We start from the raw sequence: 17,821 nt of genomic DNA, 5'->3' as shown, positions 1-17,821 counted from the left end.
ATTATTTGTTTCCATTATAGAAAATTTTTTACTGAACTGGGGAACAACAGACGGAACATAAGACTTTTATCTTGTCCCTTTCTAGATTTGTATATATTTAAAGACACTTAAAAATAGGTATTTCTCCACAGATTATCTTACTGTTAGGTATAAAAATAATTATGGAGAAAATTCATCAACACTTGAACTCCCTATGAAAATGTGGTGAAATAATATATTTTAATTGGTGTTTTGATTCCATGTAAGAGGAAAAAAAAAAGACAAAAAGTTCTTATGATTAATTTAATGTAAAGCTAAAAGTTGCCTTAGCATATATTTCCTACCTAGTAGAAGTATGGGTGTCACACACCTGTTCTCCCTAAAGCAGTTCAGTTGGGGTCATGCTATTAAAAGGAAGCAGTTCTAGGAAATCAGTGCTATTGGTAACGATGTGTAAATGAGTTAATTTCTCTGTAGCTGCCATAGCGCCTTATATTGGCTTTAAATCTTTTTACCCCTTTGATCTCTTTCTCTATAAATTCAATTTCCTTTGCTGTCTTCTGAAAATCCACTTCATTTTCATTTTAAGACTTGATCCATTCTTTTTTCCTGTCCAGAGTAATTGATCTTTCTTACCAAGGGTGTGGCCAGATATGCTCTTCTTTCAAGTCAATTCCAGCAAACTATGTCTTGAAAGGTCAATGCATCATGTTGCTACTTATTTTTTTTTCCCTAGTCCATCTGTTTTCTTGAAAATTTTCACCTGTTTAATAAAGGGTGTAAAGCTCTGACAAGCATCTATACCGGGAGGTGGTGATGTTCACCAATATTTTAAAAATCTTTCTATATGGCACCTCTTCATTTGAGCATGAATTGCCACTTCACCCCAAATGTCCTCCTCATGAAAACATGGCTCTGCCAGAACACCAGTGGCTTTCATTAACCTGCCTAATCTGTGAATCTGAACGTTCCTGAAATTCATTAAAGGAAAAATAGCTAATTGAAAATGAATGTAAAAATACCCAATGGGATCTTAAGACCTAGACTTTGAAAGTGACGTGCTTTGGCTTTAATAGGTCTTTTATTTATTTAATTTCAGTCTTCCCTTGGTTTTTGTGACAGGGTTAGTAGAGGAAACAAACCCAAATGTCTTGTAAACTGTCAAGCTGGATGCTCATCTCAGGGGAGCTCAGAGGGTATCATGTTTTAAGTGTTATCTTTCTGGAACTTGGAGTGTGTCCGCTGACAGCTCCCCTGGGTTATAGCAGTGCAACATTGTTAAGACAGTTGTGTAAGCTGAATTAGAGGAAGCTTTCTGATTAAAATAACCAGATGGAACTTTGAAAAAACTTTTTTGTTTTGTTAAGGACTTTGAAGGTAAGTTTTGTTGCAGGAACCACTTAAAAGATACTGAGGATGTGTTTTTCCTATTTCAAGTTAAAAAAACACAGAAATATCTCATTGCTCTTTTTGATCCTTTAAGATTAATACGTGGCCAATAACAGGGAATCTATCAGCTGACCATGGTATGCAAATCAGAAATGTTCTTTTGTGTTTAAAGGTCTTATTTCTTCAAAGTAATGGACAGTGCTGTCCAGCATTGTCTTACTGATCTTCATAATGAATGTGAGGAAGCCACATAGGCAGTATTTGGCATTATCCACACATAATACATTATTTTTGTTATTTATTTAATGTTTATTTTTGAGAGAGAGATATACACACAGACATATACACACAGATATACACACAGACATATACACACACAGAATCTAAAGCAGGCTCCAGGTTCTGAGCTGTCAGCACAGAGCTCGATGCGGGGCTCCAACCCATGAATGATGAGATCATGACCTGAACTGAAGTCGGACGCTTAACCAATTGAACCACCCACGTGCCCCAACGATAGATTTTTTTGTTAATGGGACAATGAAAGCAAAACAAACCTAGCGACATGTTAATTAATGGTCACAGTGGAAGTTTAGCAGTAGAAGTGAACTAATGTTACCAGCAAACCTCTTACTCTGTATTGCTTTTATAATGATTGGCTAGAACATTTCTTATTTTTTTTTCTCATGAATGACAAGATTGCCTATACTGTGTTGGACATGTGGTGATTTTCCACTTTGCTGTAGGCTGTTTGTGGATTTGTGGATGTGATGGAAAAAAAAAAATACTTAGATACCTGATAGATTGGGGCTATCTTGCCCTCTAGAGGCAGTTTAATAGAAGAGGCAGAAATTATCATTCATTGTTAAGGATTGAAAGATGGTAGATAAACCGGGCCATCGAATTTGAATGGGTCAAGGCACCTCATTTGGCTCTAAGTTTCACAGTGGACCAAATTGTAGTGGGACAGACAGGCCTCAAATCCTTTGCCACATTCAATTTTAGTAGATATCAATAAAAAACAGAAGCTAAAGCTCTGTTTTAACTTGTGTACTTCAGCTCTTGGGTCTGTGGGCCTACCACGCAGTACAGCATTCATTACACTTTTTAGTTTACTGTAGGCTCTCAAAATATGGTAACTAAATGGGTAAATGCAAATGTAGTAATACAAACTCATATGGGTTCTTTTGTTAGCAGAGTGTGTGATGGCCAAGTAAAAATTTTATTCTTTATTAAGTTCCTTTTCCTTTTGCATGCATGTATTCATATACAAATATATTTCAAAACCATAGGCCAGATGAATTCCTCCCATTTTTTAATGGCTGATTCTCAGCACAATGCTTATATACTATTAGTCTACCATATTCCTAAAATCCAGTTACTCCTATGGAGATTTTTAAAATTTGTTCCCAAGTGGCATGTCATTTGATTTGCTGTCTTATCTTTGAAGTAATGTATTTATGGATTAAGGTATGAACAGAGGTAGAAGCAGCAGTAGCAGCAGAACATGCTTACAAGTGCTCATCACATGCCAGACAAAGCACTTTGTCACTTAATTGTCACAAGACTCCAGTGAGACCCTTGATTTTCTATATGACAAGACCAAGGTTTTAAGAAGCAGCATATTCTGGATCACATAACCACAGAACTGAGATTTGAGTTTTGTGCACAGTGATGACAGAGTTGGATCAGCCACTAACCCTGCTCCCCACCTCCGGTTCCAGAACTAATGACTGACCTCACCCTTGCTCAGCTCTGTCACACATGGAAGTTGGGATCATCAGATTTTCTGTCCCCGCACCACCTTCGGAGCAAGGAAATTACAGCATCTGTGATCTTGATTGTCCTCAAATGGAGGAGAGGGAATGGAGGAGCTGGTGGGAGAGAGAGGACTCACTTTCATTCACAGGCTCATCAGGCTTGAGTGGCTGAAGTAGTCACAGCCATCATCCTGTCTTGTTAATTGCTGCCCTTTAGAGATAAGGGGGGGAAAAGTACCTGTCAGTTTACAGTTTACAAAACCCATTGAAGTGAAGAGCTAACAGGGTTCCAAGCACATAAACCTTCTATGTGGCAGAGTCTGTAATCGAATCCACATGACGTGGTGGTAACTGCAGTGTCATTTCCACCCAGCCACATGACCTGACCTCTGGTAGTTGTCATTCGGTTGTTAATATCTTTGAATAGAAAATAAAAACTGGTTGTATGTTTTCCAGAATCTCTTTCACTTCACATACATTCTTAATCCATCAAAAGTTTCATCCTATATAAAGGACTATATCTACATGATGTGTTAATGAAGAATGGCAGGGGGAAACAAAACAAGCAAAAGGGCTTTGTAGTGAAGTTTTTCAAGCCATACCACAGCTATTTGAATAATGACAATATGATGTCACACAACTGCCACTACTACTAATGAATCGACCTCACAGGTTTTTAGATATTCACTGGCATGTCTGGTACTTTAGACTAAAGACACACACTAACCATCTATAGCAGTATTACAATGCAGATAGCATGTTGTCAAATGCTACCGTGGATGACAACTTCTCATTTGCTCTTGATCTGTTAAGATGAAGCTCTTGAGAGTTGCAGATGCATTTATTACCAGAATTTTCCAAATGGCAAGGACATTTGTTGCTAACAGTCTCTGATGGGAAGGAGGACTTTGGGAATAAGGCTAAAGTTAGCTAATACTTCTTGAACTAGAGACAGAGTGAACAGTGAACACCTTATGCTACCTGTAACCTTCAAGATTGAATAACTTAATGAAGACCCCCATCTTTTCACCTGCTCAAGATAAATTCAGCCTTTTTCTTAAAACTTCTTCTATTTACTGAGCTGGACCATCACCTTTTGTTTTTCCTCTTCTAGTCTCTTATGTGTCCTGCATCTTTTTATATATTTATCATATTCTACCCTTGTCCTGGAACTATTTGTGTATCAAACTTCCCCATTCAATTCTCTGTTGTTCCTCTAACCAATTCCTTAAGAAAAGTGTGTTTTCTATTAGAGAGGGATTCATGCAAATGTTTGTGTTGGTAGGCAACTCTGTGTGTGTGTGTGTGTGTGTGTGTGTGTGTGTGTGTGTGTGTGTGTGTGATCAGCCTCTAGTGCATATTATTGTCACATGTTGATGAGTCTGTCTTATATTAGTGTCTCTTTATACGAAGAAAGGAATTAGAGATGACTTAAATGGGTGGTGTAGTTTGACTTACTACATGGGTCCAGGTAAAACAGGCCATCCAAATTAAGTTTTATAGTTTGAATCAAAACTACCATCCTACTAATAGTTACAGATGTTTTTTTTCATGAAGGTGCTAGAATTCCTAGCCAAATGTTTTGTTAGCATCCCATGCCAAAAATTCCACTCATCAATGATTTATTTCAATGATAATTACCCCAAATCTCTGAGTGTTGGTATCAGATGTTGAATATTAGTGTCCTGGTGCTCAGGGAGTCTTTCCCAGGCTTTTACATATGCTTCTCAATGTGATTCCAATTTTATCCTAGAAATATTTTATTTACTATCAACCCACTTAGCCTATTTGTTAAGAAAATAGAGTGTTCATTGTATTTCTTGAATATTTTATATAATACCAATTCCAACTTTGCTGCTCAATTAATGTTCAGGTAGACAGGAAAAGTAGGGAAGGGAGCCAATTCTGTGTGTAAGACAAAAGTGGAAGTCATTCGCAAGTATAATTTGCATCAATCATTTTCTCCTAAGTGTTTCTGTATTAGTGCTAAGTATAATAGTACCAACTTACATATGAAAAGCATAAAGAGTTGGTCACCACTTTTTTCAAATGTAAAATGAGTCAATTTCAAAATGCATCTCTATTGTACAGACCACGGAGGAAGAAAATAATGTTGCTAAATTAAACAATGATGTTTGATTGTAAGCTATATCTTGATCTTAGAGATACTAAAATAGATTCAGGGTTTGAGTCTTAGAATAAAGAAAAGGTGATATTTGTTCAATAAATACTTATTCAGTGCTCTGTACTTTCAATATGGATCCCCTTTTTGAAGGGTGAAGATATACAGGGTGTTCATGACACATCCTCTTCTAGGAATCTGAGTCAGGCCTCATGTGCATTGCAAGACCTGTCACTACATTTCTGATTTCTGCATGTGTGAAGATCTATTCACTATCTCAGTTGTTACATACAAACATAAAGCTTGTGCTGCCACACCTTTCCAGAGGATAGCATCTATCCCACAAAGCTGTCAGTCTTTTTCATGCACTTTTCATAGCATTCATTGACCTATCTTGTGGCAGGTTAACTGAGAGCAGTTTGCTCTGTGCAGAAAGTTGAAATATTCTTAAACATTAAAAACAGTCACCAACATTAGTATAGTTTTCTCTTCTTTCTAACAAGTCAAAATTTTGCCTTTTAAACTTCTCCGTTGTCAAGAGTTTTAAAACATTTGACTTTCAGTTAGCTAACAGCAAAACGAATCTTTTCATATCTTGGCTAACATGGACAGAGCTCGAGGGTATTATGCTAAGTGAAATATGTCAGACAGAGAAAGACAAATAGCATATGATTTCACTGACATGTGGAATTTAGAAAACAAAACTAATGAACAAACAAACAAACAGGCTCTTAAATGCAGAGAACACACTGGTGGTTGCCACAAGGGAGGGGAGTGGGGGGGTAGGTAAAATAGATAAAGGGGATTAAGAGGTACAAACTTACACTTATAAAATAAGTATATCATGGAGATGAAAAGCACAGCCTAGAGAAAATAATCAATAGTATTGTAATAATTTTGTTTGGTGACACATGGTGGCTACGTTTACCATGGTAAGCACGGATTCGTGTATAGATTTGTTGAGTCAATATGTTATGCACCTGAGACTAAGATAACATTGTATGTCAAGTATACTTCAATAATAAAAAAAAAATTTACAGTTCCCCCTAAGTTTTAATGGCAGTCAAAGGGAGTATGACTGCGTATCTTTGTAGATAATTGGAGTAAGAAATGTAGTAGGAAGGGTGTGGTGCAATAGGACAGTGAAGATGGGGAACTTTATCCCTACTGTTTTCTGTCCTACACATATTTGACTTTCAGTCCTTCAGATGCAGGACAGCAGACTGCCAACGCTTATCCCTGTGATCCTGTGTAATTACTTTCTTGTCTTTTTCCCCTCCAATATTTCTCTTCATCTCTGCTATGGGTGCAGAGTCTAGCACATTACGATTTCTAACTACTAAAAGCTAATATTTATTTAGCATTTATTATGTGCATGGCACTCTTCTGTGTCATATATTAATCTATTTAACTGATTTACTTTAAAAAATAACCTTCAACTTTTGAACTGATTGTAGCTTGAAAGCAAAGTTGAAAATACAGTGCAGAGAGTTGTCACATATCCTTCATCCAGTTTCCCCCAGTGTTTACATCTTACACAAGTGTCATAAATTTTGTTGAAACTAAGAAATTAACCTTGGTACCTTACTGTTAACTAAACTCCAGACTTCATTTGATTCACCAGTTTATTCACTAACTTCCTTTTTCCATTTCAAGATTCAATCCAGGATGTTAATTAGCTTGCATTTAGTTGTCATGTCTACTTAACCTCCTCTCATCAGTGATTGTTTTTTAGTCTTTGCTTGTTTTCCATGACTATGACACTTTTGAACAGTACTCATTGGATGTTACTAGAATGTTCCTCAACTTGGGTCTTTCTGCTATTCTTCCCATGATTAGACTGTGAATATGAGTAACTTATTCACGTTTCTCAACCTATTAAAATAATACATTATGGTTCTCTTTTATAAATAGGGTAACGTACAGAGAACAGTTGAGTTGAGGGCCTGAGTTTGAACTCAGAATGCCTGGTTTTAAACCCTGAACTCGTAGCCACTGTGTTATTTTGATTCAGAATTCCTAGATTTGAATCCTTACTTACAATCTCTCTGCTATATGATGGTTTCAGATTACTTATCTTATCAAACAGTAATAATGATTTATCTTACCAAATATGGTCATGCCTCCTGCAGTACCTGGGTATATTAAGTTTCTGGAACATGTTCACTGTTAGTATTGTCATTATTTTTCAGAAGGCCAGCTATGTCTATTTTGTTAGCTGCACAATCACAGTTCTGTAAGCCTGAAAGAGGCATGAAATCGTAGATTTTGTTGATTCTTCCCTTTATCTTGTTTCTTGAAGGAGGTGCCCTTTATCTGGCACTCTTTTTTGGTGCCTTGTTTGTAGGGAGAAAGTGTTGTAGGAATTCTGCAAAGCAATTCATGTATAGAAGAGAAGATGGATACCCTGATTATTCCTGCAAGTTTGGGAGTCGATTAAAAAAAGGCCATTTCCCAAATGAGCTTTTGGAATTTCTAGAAAATAGTTTTCAGTGTTAGCTTAGAAGACTCTGTCTGTACATATGCTTATGCATGTTCTTTGGAGGTTCATACTCTGGCATTTTGCAATACCAGAATTTCTGTGCCAGTAATGTTAAATGGTAATTTCTCTGTCTCACACTGGAAAATGTCTCATAGGTTAGCATGTGCATGAAAGTGTGGATGGCTTTTCCTGAAGTAAGAATTGAAGGAAAATAAAATAGCTATGAAATGTGTTCCTTTCATTTAAAAAAAAACATGAAAAGCTATTCCTCAATACTGTTATCAACTCAACATTGGCCATCTTTTATTTTTTCAAAATGATAAATTAATTTATTAGGTCTTTGGCCTAATTGTTAGCCAAGCAGCCACTGGCCTCTGGGGCAACACTAGAGATTCCAAGAATGTTGGGAAGCCATTCAAAAATCTTTTCATTACTTTTTAAACTAGTATTGATTGATTCAGTCAACATCATTAGGCAGTTCAGTAAGCCAAGCTAGGATTAGATCAAATAAGCATTTTATACCTGTTACTTCTCATACTCCTATAGGTTATAAAATAAACATTTTTTCCCTTCATATTTCCTTCTTTCATGCAGATTTGGACTGTAGAGGACAGGACATCTTTGTTTCTAATCTCAAATAGTTCCTACTACAAGCAAGGTACTTTCCATGGGGCTATGTTCTAGATAATACTTTGCAGTTAATAATATAGAATTGTCTTCCAAAAGGCTATAATGCTTGAAAAAGTATTTCTCAGATATGTCAAAGAAAACATTTTCATTTATGAGACTATTGATCCTCTTGAGGTACATTATTGATAAGTAAACTTTATAAGCCATAAGAAAATACCCAGGTTGGAGATCGAAATTAGTTTGGCCAAGGATCATGAAGCAGATGTCCTCATTGCGTAGGATATTGACATTGGTGGGCTGATGGTGCTTTTCAACTTTAAAGTCCTAAGTTTGTCTGATGTTAAGTTACATGGTTATAATTACAAAGCTCTGCCATCATTTAAAGATTTGGAAGTCAGACTTCCTGCTGGTGTTTAACACTTAGGAATGATCAGTAAGTTGGCTTTATTCAGATTTTTCAACTCATATGATGCTACACCTGTGGCCTATAATGCATGTAGTTGTGAATAACTAACCTTGTACAGCATTTCATATATTTAGGTATCCCTTAGTAGTGCCAAGCAGTGGGAAACATTATTTTTGCCCTTGGATTTCTTATTACATATGTATAAAATGATCTTGGGATTCCATGTGTGTAAATGAATGAGACTCTCTAGATTCTTGCCCTGTATTCCTCTGTATTCCTTCCATCTCAGGGGGAAGGAAATACATGTTCACTTTTAAATGTGATTCTACTCCCTTTATTAATCTTTCACAAGGCTTCTATTTTGTGTCTTTGATGGTTTGTAGTAAATAAAGCATGTTTATCTTTCTGCTTTTCCCATAGTCTGCTGCAAGTCACTGAAGACTCTTCCATTCCCTCAGCTGCTCAGAACAAAAACCTAGGGGGTTATTCTTGACTCTTCTCTTTCCCCCAAACCCCCAATCCAAACTTTTAGCAATTTGCTTACTTCTACCAGGTAGGAAGTGTATCCTGAGACAGTTTTTAGCTTTACATTAAATTATTCCTAAGAGTTTTTTTTTTTTTTTTTTTTTTTGCTTTTGCTTGGAATCAAAACACAAATTAAAATACATTATTTTCCTGTGTTTTCTTTTTAAAATTTTTTAAAAAAATAATTATTTTTGAGAGAGACAGCATGAGAGGCAGAGGGGCAGAGAGAGAAGGAGACACAGAATCCGAAGCAGACTCCAGGCTCTGAGCTGTCAGCACAGAACCCGATGTGGGGCTTGAACTCACAGAGTGTGAGATCATGACCTGAACCGAAGTCAGCAGCTTAACCGACTGAGCCACCCAGGCGCCCCTATTTCCCTGTGTTTTCATAGAAAGTTCAAGTAGTTATGAATTTTCTCCCCAGTTATTTTTTATACATAACAAAAGATAATCTGCAGAGAAATACCTTTTTGAATTATCTTCTATAATGTATACAAAGCCTATAGTTCACATTATCATGTATGTACTGCAAGGCTTAGAACTGAAAATACACCTATGTTCCTATTACTTGATTCAATCATCATTGTGAAATGCACTCTTAATAAAACTTGAAAAAACATATAATGGTATTAGAATGATACATTCTTTCACAATATACTATTGAGTATGCTATGCTAAAAATAGCCACTTCATTCAGTAGGAGAAATAAACATGGCCTAGATGAGTGTGAAAATAAAGATAGGCCCTTGTCTATTTTGAGCAACAGAATAGAGTTTTCATGTTTGTTTGTTTTTTTTAACATTTCTCAAAGCAAGTAAAATGTGTAAGGGGATGATATTTTTTACGTTGCCTACATGATTTAAGTTATAAAAATAACAAGAGTGACGTGGTACACACTTTAAAGACTCAGCCTTTTGTATACACATACTATGTGGCTTATAAATCATTGCGCTATTAGATTGACTTTTTAACTTACTGGAAATTGGTCTTCTCATTTAGATGCATGTGTATGACTCCCCATGTCTATTTTAAAATAGATTTAATCATAAAATGATTTACCTTAGGCAAATTAGAATAAACTCACTTGAGTAATTAATTTAGGTGTTTTAAGGAGTTACTTTAGTTCACATAAATAAGAACTTTGTCTCAAGGAATATGAATGCTCTGTATTGCCGTTTGGCCTAGACTTTATTACTTACCCACAAGGTAATCTATTGATAAGCTTTTTGTCATATTTTCTGTTGAGTGAGATGTTTACTGTATTGGATGCTATCTTAGAGTGTGTAGACACTGGTGCTTCAATATTGGCAAAAACTCATTAGAAATGGGATTTTGATCAGTCTCTAATCAGAATCATTGCTTTTATTTTTTTTTTTTTTAAATATTTTTTTTTCAACGTTTTTTATTTATTTTTGGGACAGAGAGAGACATAGCATGAACGGGGAAGGGGCAGAGAGAGAGGGAGACACAGAATCGGAAACAGGCTCCAGGCTCTGAGCCATCAGCCCAGAGCCTGACGCGGGGCTCGAACTCACGGACCGCGAGATCGTGACCTGGCTGAAGTCGGACGCTTAACCGACTGCGCCACCCAGGCGCCCCAGAATCATTGCTTTTATATGTACATTTTTTTCAAGTTCATGGCTAGGGATAATGTTATTGAAGATTTGGGTCAATTTACAGTTGCTCACGATTCACAGAGTGATACAAAAGGAGACATCTTGTCATATGACTATATATATATATATATATATATATATATATATGATATTAGAAATAGTGATTTGTGCATTTTCATGTGCGTTCTGCAGTTTGCAGTTACCACAACACTTCACATCAATAAAACACTAATGGTGATTTAGTTTAAATCTCATATGTAAGTGTTTATTCTAATTTTCTTTGAGTAGTACTGGACACTGGTATTAACAGAATAGTAACTGTTTATATCACCTGTTAATAGAATGTACATTACTTCCACTCAGTAATTTTTCTTCATGTGTGAACATGTTATCCATTATCAGACACAGGGAAATATTACTTAGTAGTTAGGAAAGTTTAATCATTCTGAAGTTTAAAAATAGCTTATTACTAGGGCGCCTGGATTGGTTGAGCGTCCTACTTCAGCTCAGGTCATGATCTCACTGTCCGTGAGTTTGAGCCCCGCGTCGGGCTCTGTGCTGACAGCTCAGAGCCTGGGGCCTGTTTCAGATTCTGTGTCTCCCTTTCTCTCTGCACCTCCCCCACTCATGCTCTGTCTCTGTCTCTTTCTCTCTGTCTCTCTGTCTCTCTCTCTCTCTGTCAAAAGTAAACAAACATTAAAAAAATTAAAAAAATAGCTTATTACTTTTTAGGCTGTGAGAGTATTTCAGAGTCCCATACACATGAGTAGGAAGTTTTATTTTTCCATTTTTTAAATAAATCAGATGAAATTATCACTTTAACTCTTTAAAGACAGTGGGATTCATTTACATAAATGACCATATTAGTATAAGTAGTGTTACCTGCTGGTCTGAAAACCTTAACTGAAGTTCCAAGAATTAGTTCCAGGGGGTAATTCCTATCCTGGCAGCTGTATGCGCATTAGGACAATTAAATTGCCTAAGGATTCTCATTTTATTTCTTGGTTATTATGTCTAAGTAAATTGATGGCACATTATTGAGATCTGTTCAGGATCCGATGATTAAAACAAAAATGATGATCTCATCTTGATAGTCACATAGCACGTTTATCCATTTTTCTTTTGATTTATAGTTTATTTTTACCTAATGCAGTTGAGTCAAGTCTCCTGGGCTTATATATTTTTTTAGTCTCTGATAACCTATACTAATGGACTGCAAGTGTAGCAATGTAATCTAATGGAGTGGCTAACCCAGAGTCTTGGGAATGAGTTGTGATAGTTTGAAGCAGATTGTCTTTTGTTAGCCTGATTTTATTACTGATTCACATTTATTAAGCAGTTTTAGCTGGATGGATAGTTTTGAATGGCTGAGATTTGAGTAGAAAGTTGGAGGGTATCACCAGTGTCAGCTTCTAAGGAGTAGAAGTAGAAGCCAAACAGATACTTAAAATAAACACTGTGAGTCAACATTTGGTGTTACCTGATAATTCTCAAAACCCCATTCTCTATTTAGCTTTGATAAACACATATTCATTAATTAAGCTCATTATAATATATGACAAGGACTTACTAGTTATGTTTATTATTATCTTCTTCATTGTAGTTACTAAGTTCTGTCAATGAAGAATGACCAAAGTATTAATGTTAAAAGTATGAAAGTACACTTAAACCATCCCTAGGTAAAATGTCTCATCTCTAATTGAAATGCCTATTTGGATGACAGCATTATGAATTTCACTTCTGTACATACATTTCTGATTATGGCAATTTTAAATCATCTTTTCTTTATGCTTTATATTTAGTACTAGAAAAAAAGTCATTTGTGGCTAATATAGCATTCAAATAAAATTAACATTTATTTTAGGGGCATTCAGGTGCTACATACAGTCTGTCCCATTCATTAGAACATTTTGTACTTATCTGCCAAGAGACTCTCCTCAGAAGAGAGTCTGTGGAATTTCTGCATCTGATCTGACATCAATCACTTTGATTAGGGTCTCACTCCACAAACCAGGCAGCTTCTCTTCCACAGCAGCTCCATATGTCTCCTACAGCTGTTCCACTTTCTAGGCAGAATGCGACTCTCTTTGACTCATAGTTTGTGTCCCTGTCAAAAAGGCAGTCAATAGCTCCTTTAGTTTTGGTTGGCCCAACTCTCTTAGGGCTTGGAATATTACTTGTGGTCTGTCTTATTTCTCAGTACTGTCGAGTAAGAGAAATTGTGTCTTTGAACATTCCGATAAGTGAAAGAGTTGTATCAGTGCTCGTGCTAAGGAGCACTTTGAAGAGCAGGGATAGGGTAGAAACTTTGCTTATGAGAAAATTTCTCCAGGGAAATTTTCACTTTACAACCCAGTGATGAAAGACTACCATCATTTTGTTCTGTGTTAATGATGATTAGATTGACTCTTCTTTTTCTCTGTGATGGGTTTATGCAGATTTTTTCCTTGGAAAACATATTTGCTCTAGGTCCATATACCTGTGTATTTTCCTATGGAAAGACAGAACAACTATTATATATTAACTCTACAGCCAACAGAATTTTCTGTGTGTTTTAGAACTTCCTGTCAATCTCCTCATCACTCAAAATGTTAACTGCAATAGCTTCACTATATGAAAACATGTGGAATAAATAAAATGGGAGCAAAACAGGTTCATTATAAACTATCATTCCTGTAAATGGCTACCTGATTCACTCATATCTAAAAATATAGTTTTCATAGAGCTTAATGTAGAAAGAAAAAGCAAAAAGTCTTTGAGAAAATAGTAGAGTATTACCTGAAGCTTGCTGAGCAAATATTTTTTGGGGAAAGACAATAAAGCTTTTGAACTTGAACTTCTGGGATTGCAACTGAAAGATCAAGCATAAAGAAGCTCGATTATCCTGTTGAAAGGATGATGTTGGGATGCCTTTGCCTAATTTGGTAAGACTTATACTATTGAGTTTATGTCTTTAATGGGAACAGCTTCCAAAATCCACATAGTAGTTACCATACCATGAAGGATCTAAATGAAACCTCGCTGTACCTACTCATGGATTTGGGAGGGTTATATGAGCAATTGTCATCACCAACAGTATCCATAGTCTTTTTAAAAAAAAACTAATAGGGCATAACAAAGGAGTTTAATTGATTTCTGATTTTAGTATGCTGTACCCTTGAGTTTCAAATGGCTCTGTTGGTAGCCACTTTGCTTATTTGTGGAAATCTAGAAGTGGTTTAAATGTTACTTGATAATGTTGTTTTATCTCAAAGGCAAAAAAAAAAAAAAAATGGTAGAGTACTTGAACTTCCCATACAGAATTACATATTCAAACTAAAATCTAGTTGTTTAAAAGGAAGAAGGAGGAGGCAGATGAAGTAATATAATTACAGAATTGATAGGAGGTTGCTAATGAATAAGCAGTTGGTAATTTGAGTAGTTAAGAACCATATCACATTTTATTATAGCTGTAATTTTTGAGTTCATAAAGCATATTCAAAGAGGAATACACACACACACACACACACACACACACACACACTCATTTTTAGTAAGTATAGCAGTCAAGTCATTTTGTGACTTAGGGTTGATCTTTATATTATTAGTCCATAATTCCCTAAGCTATCTAATTCTACTGATCCAGTCCAGTTCTACCTGCCAAAGTACTCTGTGCATTAAACTCCCTGTCCTTCTATTTTGTATTATAATATTCATGTCCACAATTTAAATCTGGGAGGAAGGTTTTGGTTAGACCTGTCATTCCACTGACTTAATCATTGGAAATCCTTAAATTGCCTAAAGTTATTGGCATATTTTTTAAAGAGCAAGTTAAATACCTCACTGAGATACCAGGTAGTACATGACAGAATAATTCTAGGTAGAAGTAGGAAGGGATTGTGTGTGTGTGTGTGTGTGTGTGTGTGTGTGTGTGTGAGAGAGAGAGACAGAGAGAGAGAGAGAGAGAGAGAGAGAGAGAAATGACTCTAGGGTTAGATCTGCCTGCTGGGGCACCTGGATGGCTCAATTAGTTGAGCATCCGACTTCGGCTCAGGTCATGATCTCACAGCTTGTGGGTTCAAGCCCCGAGTCAGGCTCTGTGCTGACAGCTCAGAACCTGGAGCCTGCTTCAGATTCTGTGTCTCCCTCTTTCTCTGCCCCTCCCCCACTCATGCTCTGACTCTCTCTGTCTCTGTCTCTGTCTCTCTCTCAAAAATAAAATAAACATAAAAAAACAAATTAAAAAAAAAGAAAAAAAAAAAGATCTGCCTGCCAAGGGGTCCTCTACCTGATCCTGACTTTAGTGAGTCTGTCAGCTGTTCATGAATTACCTGATTCATTGATTGTTTCCTCTTTATGTTACTGAATCATAAGATTATTTAGAAGCTTTACTATTATTTTAACAATTTTTCTTTTTTTGCTTTATTTCTAAACAGTATAGTCAGAGCTTTTCAGTGACTAGATAAGGCAAATAGAAGGGTTGGATCAGGAGTAGTGCACACTAAGGGGAAATATGTCATACAAATGATAAAACATCATCTTTTGCCAGCCCAGTACACAGTGCATTCAGATGCATTGATCTCTTGTTTTACAAATGGTTAATATATTGTTTGCATAAACTGCTTATAAAACAAATGTGCAAACATAAATACCATAAAACATAAAGCTATAAAGAGAGGACATCAAGACATTCATCACACATACCAAAAAATGCAATACGACTTTGGTCATTTCACAAGTCAAGGGAGTAAACTAAAATATCAGAAGAAAGAAGACCCCCAAATGCACTAGTTTTTAAATATGCTTTACTTATATTTAGCAAATATGTATTAAGTGCAGTAAAAGATTCCAAATGTATTCATACTTGTTCTTTTCAAGATCTTTATAGTCTGCTGAGGGAAAGGTAGAAATTTAGTTATTGAACTGTTTGCCAAGTGCTTCCTGAGTGTTAGAAACACATATCCAAAGTTATGAAGCTATGTAACACGTGATCCCTTTGCTAAAGAAGTTCCCAACCTCAGTAATATTGGGAACATTTTAATACTCTTTTACCCTCATCCTTATCCTTCCTTCCATTCACCACTGACCTTTTAATTGGGCACCAAGTCTCATCTTCTAATTTGTTAACATAATGAATTGCATTTACGTATTTATTCACATGTCTTTCTATTACCATTAGACTTCTTGATGACTAACACTCCACAGTGGTGTCAACTATTAGCACTTAAATGTCTGTCAGAATAATGAACAAATGAATGCATGGAAGAATGCAAAAGTAACGATTTGTGAGTATCTAGTAGGGGAAATAATTTCCTCACTGGTCATACCAGTGAGACCTTTGTGACTGATAGGAGTTATGTCTTAACCTCTTAAAAGTTAGGAATTCTAAACCTGAGGAGTTGAGACATACAGATAGCTTACATGCCAATGTCATTTCCACTTTAAAAGTCTGAAATGAATATTTTGAAATCGGTATCTAGATTTAAGGTTTCAATCTATAAATTCAATCTTGAATCTAAGCACTATTATTTCTCTAATTTTTCACAAGAAAGACTCCACTTTTTCATGCCAGGGAATGTTGCAAGAAAAATCAGGTAGAATTGTTAGATTGCCTTTGTGAGGAAATATGGATTTGTTTTGAGGAAGATCTAGTGGACAAATACTCAATTTTCAGAGTAATATTTTCATAGATTTATGGCTAATAACTTCCTAAGATAATTTTGTAATGTTTGGTTTTCCACAATGAACTGTGCTCAGCTGGAGAAACTGAAATAGTCATTTTGGTATTTTCCTTTCTTTGTCACTGGATAATCTTACCTGTTGCTATAACCAGCTGTTTGTATCTTCAAAATGTATCTGGAATTATCACCTTTTATTTCTAATATTTACCTCCATGACTTTCATTATCTTTCTTTTTTCTGTAGTATCTTACACATTGCTGCTTGATTTCTCTTTTTAAAGCACATATCTGGGGGTGTCTGGTTGGCTCATTTGGTTAAGCATCTGACTCCTTGATATTGGCTCAGGTCATGATATGGTTGGTGGGGTCCAGCCTCACATCAGGCTTTGTGCTGACAGCACAGAGACTGCTTGAGATTCTCTGTCCTCCCCCTCTCTGGCCCTCCCCTGCTCATGTTCTCTCATTTGCTCAAAATAAATTAAACACTAAAAAAATAAATAAAACACATATGTGGTCATATGCTTAAACATTTTTCATGATTTCCTGTTGCCTCTAGAATGTAAAATTTTTCAAGTGGCATTCAGAATTATATAATCTGTCCCACACATGTTCCTCCTTTTCTCTTTCATGCCCCTTTGTAGCCCCTCCAGTCTTGTGTAATCTAAATGATCACCAGGCCCCATGAGACCCAATCTTTTAATGATGCCAAGTATAAGGAAATAGTCTGATATCAAAGGGTCAATAAAAGTATTTCAGAATTAATTTATCTCACAGTGAAACACTACGGTGGTAGAGTTAACTATTTATAATTCACAGCTGACATATTAAATGTTCTTTTTTTAAGTTTAGTTATTTATTTTGAAAGAGAGAGATGGGGAGGGTCAGAGAGAGGGAGAGAGAGAATCCCAAGCAGGCTTCTTCCTATCAGTGCAGAGCTTGACGCTGGGCTGGAACTCGCAGGGCTAGGACACACACCATGAGATCAGGACCTGAGCCAAAATCAAGAGTCAGAAGCTTAACCGACTGAGCCACCCAGGTGCCCCTTAAATATTCTTACCCATGGTCAGTGTCTCTCCAGTGTCTTACATTGATTAGAAGGACAACATCAGTCTCCCTTCCACAGTAGCCTTTCCCACCTCTGAAACTTCACAGTCATTGCTTTTTTATTCTATCCTCCTTAACATTTTACTTGTAAATAAATTTAGCCTGTTTGTTTTCTTTAGTATTCATTCTGCTTCTCTCATTACTCGTTTTTT

The 17,821-nt window shown here is 36.1% G+C and overlaps 1 protein-coding gene across 1 annotated transcript in view; it reads left to right on the top strand.

The window, feature by feature from the left end:
- Positions 1 to 17,821, top strand: part of IL1RAPL1 (interleukin 1 receptor accessory protein like 1) — a 1,360,593-nt gene that overhangs the window by 462,140 nt on the left and 880,632 nt on the right. The gene's annotated exons all lie outside the window — the stretch shown is intronic.

The sequence above is a fragment of the Panthera onca genome, chromosome X (assembly GCF_046562875.1).
Source record: "Panthera onca isolate mPanOnc1 chromosome X, mPanOnc1 haplotype 2, whole genome shotgun sequence".
Taxonomy (NCBI): Eukaryota; Metazoa; Chordata; class Mammalia; order Carnivora; family Felidae; genus Panthera; species Panthera onca.
The sequence above is the reverse complement of the archived record's forward strand: the minus strand, read 5'-3'. Positions and strand labels throughout refer to the sequence as shown.